Source organism: Gadus morhua, chromosome 23 (genome assembly GCF_902167405.1).
Source record: "Gadus morhua chromosome 23, gadMor3.0, whole genome shotgun sequence".
NCBI lineage: Eukaryota > Metazoa > Chordata > Actinopteri > Gadiformes > Gadidae > Gadus > Gadus morhua.
This window is the reverse complement of record NC_044070.1, coordinates 3501839-3509378: the sequence shown is the minus strand read 5'-3', so window position 1 is coordinate 3509378 and position 7540 is coordinate 3501839.

Below are 7540 nucleotides of genomic sequence, written 5' to 3'. Positions count from 1 at the left end.
CGCACTGCCATCGGTTCTCAAAGGGTGATATGGTTGAGTAAATGGAAGAATAGATGGAAGGATGGCAATACAGGAAGGGTTTTTGTCTTCGACATTGGGCTTAGCTGAGCGGGATGTATAAAAAAAGTTTTTTTTTCTTCTTTCTTTTTGGCATGCACATGGTCAGAAGTAATCCATTCTTCAATTGAATGAAAACTCTTTTGTTTTTATTGTTGTTGTTCATTTATGATGGACTAGACCGAGAAGCAGCTAGTTAACTTAATAAAAGCTAATTGGCTTGTATAAAAGAAAATAAGAAATATGTGCAGGAGACATTGGGGCGAGCAGCCACATATTAGGATGGGGAAATTTAATGAACTTTCATGATTAGTTGACCTGGACCGTAAAAGTTAAACATCAACATTCAAAATTACATTACTCTGCTCTCGGAGCCTCTCGAAACCCAGAGATTAAAGTTTGCACTTCACAACGCGTATCGAATGTCCCTGTATTCTTGCCAGCAGTGATATTCCTTTTTTAAAAATCACCAGCCAATCAGATATAACTAATTGACACCCTTATTCTCTTTGCTCTTCCAAGTATGGAAGAAGGTAAATAAAGATCATAAAAAGGGTTGCCATTAATTCTGTGGAAAATAATCATAAACTGAACTACCAGCCCTGATTAATTCTATATTTTTTATTTTGGAAGAAGATCTTATTGGCTACTCTACTCACACATTTCTTCCCCACCTTCCACCCTCTCTCTCTGTCCAACTCTCTCTGTCCATATCTCTCTCTCTCTCTCTCTCTCTCTCTCTCTCTCTCTCTCTCTCTCTCTCTCTCTCTCTCTCTCTCTCTCTCTCTCACACTTGAGTCCACATGGAATCTGTTGGCAAGGTTTCTCCCTTGCCAGGAGATTCCAGGACTGTGTAGCGTCATTCGCAGTCTTTCTGGAATGACACTTTAAGGTATAGTGAGGACATTCCGAAAATCACTCAATTTCATCTAACCATTTTCCATTTAGTTCAGCATCATCCTCACAAGTGGAATTAAACACACATTGAAATACAATTGTATACGTTTGGCTCAAATGATGTTGGTTAGTCAATAGACCCTTGAAGTGTTTCTGGTTAACATTGCATATCAATCCAATTTCAAGGTTTCCATCTTAGACTATTATCTGCACTATCAGAATGATATTTCAACATCAAACGTTTGAGAGAAGTACAACGTTGGCCTAGATGTATTTGAAGTGTGAAATACAGTCTTTTCCTTTTTTTGGTGGCATTGTTTGGAGAGATCAAACACAACGCACAGTTACCACAGAGACATTTGAGAGAGAAGTGGGCATTTTGTAGTCCGATCACAGATATGTGTTAAGCAGTACTTCTTTGTATACCCACTTAGTTTAGTAACTATACAACGATTACAAAGTAATCTGCAAAACTTCCTTTAAAGTATCACAAATCTATTTTTCTTATCTTTTTATCTCACCTGCCATTTTCTGTGTGGTCTGGTATGGGTGGTATGATGGTATCTTTTTGCCTCCTGGTAGTTTCAGCCCCGTGACCGGCAGCGCTAGTATAATACACAAGCTCTTTGTTAGGGCTACTTATCTGCAACCTTTCTCCTTCCAGTACTTTGTGACTTGTTTACAAATGACCCCCCGCTCCCACAAAAGATTGTAATTTTCTCCACAACCGGCCCTATTTTTTCTGTCTCAATTCTATGCCTGTGTCGCAGACAGAAAATGTGTCCATTTTCTGTCTGCGTATTTATGAGCCTGCCTCTTATCGATCACATCTCCTTTGTTTGTTTGGTGTTTGAAGTCTCAACACTGAGTTTTGATAATCTAGCTTTTATAGATTTTTTCTTCTGTCAACAGCCATCCAAGCATTAGAAAAGGTTTTAAGATATGTTTGAAATATTTTTGCATTGATGTCTTAAGAAAAACTTAAGACATCAAAAGTTTTTCAAAATAAGAAAAACTTAGTTTTTCAAAATAAGTTTTTCTTATTTTGACGTGTTTAACGTCAAAATATATATATATTTGGACGTTTTGACGTACCATCAATTACACTCCATCGATCGTGACATCTCATTAAGAATACATTTATCTTCAAGGGAGCAATGCGATGCTGCTAATGTGTTAAGTAAAGCAGGGATTAGAGGGCCATCTGTCTCGGGGATATCCCGTCGTCAACCCCCAGCGCTGCTGTCTGTAACAGACGACACCAATGGGCTAGTGGTGTCGACCTGCTGGTCTAGTGACACAGCGCCGTCACATGAATGACACGAGAAGGACAGGGAGAAGGTGACTAGAACAATATCATTATTCTGCTGTTCCTCTGACGCAATGCATTAAAGTAAAATCATCCATCTCCCTAGTTCTATCTCTATCTCTCTGTCTGTCGCTCTCTATGGCTCTATCTCTTACTCTGATTCTAAAGACAAAAGACAAAATGAAAAGCAATCCTATTTAAAGACATAAGATAAAGTGAACATCATGGAACTGTGAGTAAGTGTATGCACAATTGAATGCTCAGTGAGATCTTGGGAATCTGTTTATGCAAAGATTTTCCAACATGTTTCCAAAGGTGCGTATCACAACGGTACGGACACAATCTAAGCACCAATTGTGCTAAGATTATGCACGAGCTTTGAGTCCACACCCCATCAACGCCTAGCCTAGGACCCAGACAAATGTGCAAGCTCAAGTTTATTCTCTGGCATAGTGGTAAGGCCCTCCCTCCCGGTCGGACAAATCACATGATTCGTTGCTGAAAGGTCTGGAATTGTGTCGAGAGGCATTTTGTTCTGCTTCCATTGATAGTGCTCCTTGGAAATCTGCCCTAATTCCACACTAATGTGCATTTGTGAAATGGTCTGGCAATGACAGGCTTATCAACTTTCTTAATTTACCAACCATGGTTCTCATTATTCCCATAATAACCTACATTTCTCATTAAAATGTTTCTCATTCATAAACATGAGGGTATGCTTCATTCATTTATAATACAAAAGGGAAAGTGAAACAACGGTGAAAGTGGTGAAAAAGTCAATCCTACTAATTACATTTAGAAAATCAATTGCCATGCAAATTGCGCTTTTCCTTTTGGCCTGTTCAATTGCAGAGCACTGGGAAAAACATGTATTATGGAGTCAGGCAGGTAATAACCTTCCACAACCCTGATTATCACACGGCTTAAGGTGGATTGGTATATCCCTAATCCCTTATATCACCCGGACACCTCTGTTCAAAGGTTCTTGTTATGTCCACTGTTTGTATTTTGCTTCTTGTTGTCCCTCTGTCATCATGGTCAGAAGCTAGTTCATTATCTACCAATCAGCTCATCCAATTTATCAGTTGCCAGCAATGGGAGGCCTGCCGCCACCACCATTTAGAAACTGTTTGCTGGTTTCTTTTGCTTTCTCTTGCTCTCTCTCTTTGTCTGCTGAGTGTAACCCTGCATGTGTTATGTGCTTGCATATACTAAAAGCATTGATAGAATTGTTTGATTCTTTGCTATGTATACACATATATATATTATATATATGTATATATATATGTATGCATTTATATATTGTCTTTCTCATGAACATTGGGAAATGTTTGTGGTCTGTTTCTGTCTCTTTGACATTTCTTTGTTGCCCCATTGCGGTCTTGGGACAGGTTGGCAGACGCTTCTTTACACATGCAGTGTAGTTCTGTTGTCTGCTTAGATACATTAGGTTAGTTAGGTTAGGTTGGTTGCTACCCACCGTATTTATGTCCTAACCCTTTACTTTAGGTTAGAGGAGGTAGGTAGACATATTCTACACCTTGCCGTGTTCTTGAAGAATGTTGTCTAAACCGGATCGCTTGTAACTCACTTTATTTGTTAAAGTATTTCGGTATGGTAAATATGAAGCAAAAGGAGGGGAATTGTATTGAACACGCGCGTGGAGCGACCCACGGCTGACCTGTCTTCCAGCCACGGGGCTACCAACGGGGCTGCCATGGGTTTCTGACCACCTCTCACTCCCGCTCCGCGATTGTATCAAGTATGCGTGGCCTATGTGACGCATTGGCTCCGGATTCCTCACCTGTCTAAAGGTGCTGCCATCTGTGGCTGGAGTAGTTATTACAGCTTGTATGTTGGTCCTGCTCCCCTTATGGCTATGTATAGTAATTGCAGCTTATGTGTTCGATCCTGCTTCCCTGTGGCTATGTGGAGGTAATGCAGCTTATGTGTGCGATCCTGCTTCCTTGTGGTTATGTGGAGGAAATGCAGCTCATGTGTTCGATCCTGCTTCCTATGTGGCTATGTGGGGGTAGCTTATGTGCTTAAAATACGTAACAACCTATAGCTTTTCCTCCCCTTTGTGAGCTGATAGGTTAGTAAGGTTTGTTTTTGTTATTTTCCTTGGCAACAATTAAGTCCAAAGAGGCTTGCTCGTGGTGTCAGACATACTTCGTGTTTTACGGTCACCTGTCCACTTATCCCTCAGTTAATCAAATTCTTCATCATCTGTTGCTTCTAGTCTTTTATTATTAATCACAGAACTAGCGAACCCATGTCATTTTTATATCTGTTACTATCCCCTACTGGGGGGGTTCACAGTTATATTGAAAGTATGGTTATTTATTTAGAATGACGACTTGGGATGTGATGTGTGTGGCGATGCATGGTGGATACGTCCTGGTTGAGTGGAAGCATGATTTAGGTTTGAAGTATGCAGGCTTTGTCATAACATAGTCATCTATGTTATTTAATTTTCGTTCTACCAGATGTCCTTGGACTTTTCCCCTTACTTCACATATCGTACCATAACCATCTGCAATTACTTCATTCACTCTTCAACCCTTAGTTCCCTTGTTGGTTTGTTGTATTTTTCAAGTCCCTCAGTTTTTCTGTCCCCTCATTGTTGTTCCTTTGTATTGCGACTTTTCTATGCCAGTTCATGGAACTGCGATTTGTTGAGTGCTCTTTATTAAACTATCTTTGATTATTGACGTTAATATATATTTTTATTGTTCAATAGTTCAATGTTTATTTTTGCTGTTTGTTATCCACAGGGTATGTCAGCCAATAGGGGCAACTGATCTTGATGGCCATACAGCTTTTGGACTACAATTGGCCTGACATCCTCGGGGGTTTGAGGGCGATGCGGTCTGATAGTCAAGTCAATATCGACCTCCCCGCCCGACCTTGGGACGAGGTGTCATCTTAGCTTCGGCAGGAAACTTTTGATCAAGGAGCAGCCACGTAGTGAAGCAAGCAACACAGGCTCGTCCTTCAATTGTTACTCCTTGTTGCACAATGAGTATTCCTCTAGTTTTATTCAATCCCAAACAGTTTGGTTGCAATTTCCCTGCAAAAATGTCTAAGGAAGATTCATAAACCAGACGAATGTCAAAGTAGGAACACAGGCAGCTGGTTTGAAGATGAAATAAGAATATACATGTATTCATTTTACAGTGACAGTTTGTACATAAAATTGACATATAACATGTTATGATTTTTCACAAAGAAGTTGTCTTAAGGTTAAAGCCCAATGATTACTGCAAGTAGGCCTAATTAATCTAATCACAAGATGGCTAATGACAACATACGCCATTAGAGGGCAGTGTGCAAACCCACTTTATGCTTTGTCTACAAATTGATTATTTTGAAGTCTTTAATAATTGTACATGTTAGGCAGGCTTCATAAAAAGCTTGCATATATTTAGCATAGTTTCAATGACTGTTAAATCAAATAATGTAACAGCAGTGGTCCTCTGTTTCGAGCCCTACCGCTCCTCCTGGAACAGTTGGCAAAAGTCTAGTCCGGAGGCACAGTGTTGATGGAGTGAAGACGAAGTGTGAATAGTTCAGATGAAGATCCATGTCTTTCTGCAAGGTCCTTTTCTCTTAAACATTGGAAATAAAATAGAAAAGAACGAACAACCTCAACTCTACCTACGGGAAACTAGGGTCTGTAAAAAATAGGTGGTTATAAAAAATTTCAAAAGTATCATCAAATCTGTAAAATCTGTTTGGGTGCCAAGAATTAACAAGGGCTACACTAGCATGTTACTTCTGTGCTTCTGTGACTTGATGACGTAACCAAGGCATGGTCACTGCAAACAAGCTGTCTCAGGCAGTTCAGGAGACATGTTTTCTGTGGGAGAGTAACTCCCTTTGGCATGGACTTGGATATGTGTAGCTTTGCAGACCGTATACATGGATAACACATTAAATGAAAGGGGATAACATGACCCCTTTAACTTCTCTGAAGGCTTGGGTTGCTACATGGAAACGACAATGTGTTGTTAGACGGAGGGTAGAGCATTGAGGACAGGATGTTTAGTGCAGTCATGGGTTGAGCCATGCAGCCACCCAGAAGAAGCTGACTAGACCAATAGTGTTGCCTTCTAAACATTCTCCAGAAATCAACTTTCTTTACCATTCCCACTGACTCGACATTAATGAAACCATGATTCCGAATTGGAAATTTGAAAATATTTAATTTTATTTTGGTAATTATTGAACAGTGAGATGTCATTCAGTTTCTTATAAAAAATAGATACTCACTTGAAGACCTTGTAAAAAGTGTCTGATTCCCATCATGTCAGCCTTTTTTCTTTTGGTTTCCCTAAACATAATGTGGAATATTAAGGAACTTAACATATTTTACTCGAATATATATAATTTATACGTAAAAGTTCGGCTGATTCAGTTTTATACAAGAGCTGCAGAATAAATCTTCACATTAAGAAACGTGCAATTATGATAATTTGGGTTTGCTGGCCTTAATTAGAAGTAGAAGACTGGGGAGGGGTAAGTGAGATGCAGTGAGGAACAGAGGTTAATGGAAACTCTTCAGTCCATTCTCTTCGGAGAAAATGAGTTTATCTATTCTATTCTATTATTGCATTTTTTCTAGTTCTCTCAGGCAAGTCTGCAGGGATCACATTCTGCTGAAAAAGTGAGGGTGCTGGAGATGGCTGGGGGTGGTGGCGACGAGTGGGGGTAATGGAGACGGGTGGGGGTGCTGGCGACGGGTGGGGGTAATGGAGACGGGTGGGGGTGCTGGCGACGGGTGGGGGTAATGGAGACTGGTGGGGGTGGTGGAGATGGGTGGGGGTGCTGGCGACTCTACGATTCTACAAGCTGGCGACTCTACAAGCACCTACGATTCTTAGGTGCTTGACATAATATATTTTATTTTACTCTGTATTATTCCAAAGCAAATAGACTCTGTTTTATAGAAACATGTTCACGTTACCTCTGAAAGTACATAAGCAATCAATTTGATTTTGCAATAGGTCACAGTTGATGTTTTTCGATTTAGCAGCCTGGATGGATTGTTCATATATTTTGTATTCATCAGAGGGTGTTTGTCATGATGACACATTTAAAAATTTGGCATGATCTGTATAGCCTTTCCGTTAAGATGCCTACACTCAGTAGCAACGATCCTTTTAAGTGTACATGTAAGCAACTCTACACACACACAAAGCAGTTTTCTCTCTCTCTCTCTCTCTCTCTCTCTCTCTCTCTCTCTCTCTCTCTCTCTCTCTCTCTCTCTCTCTC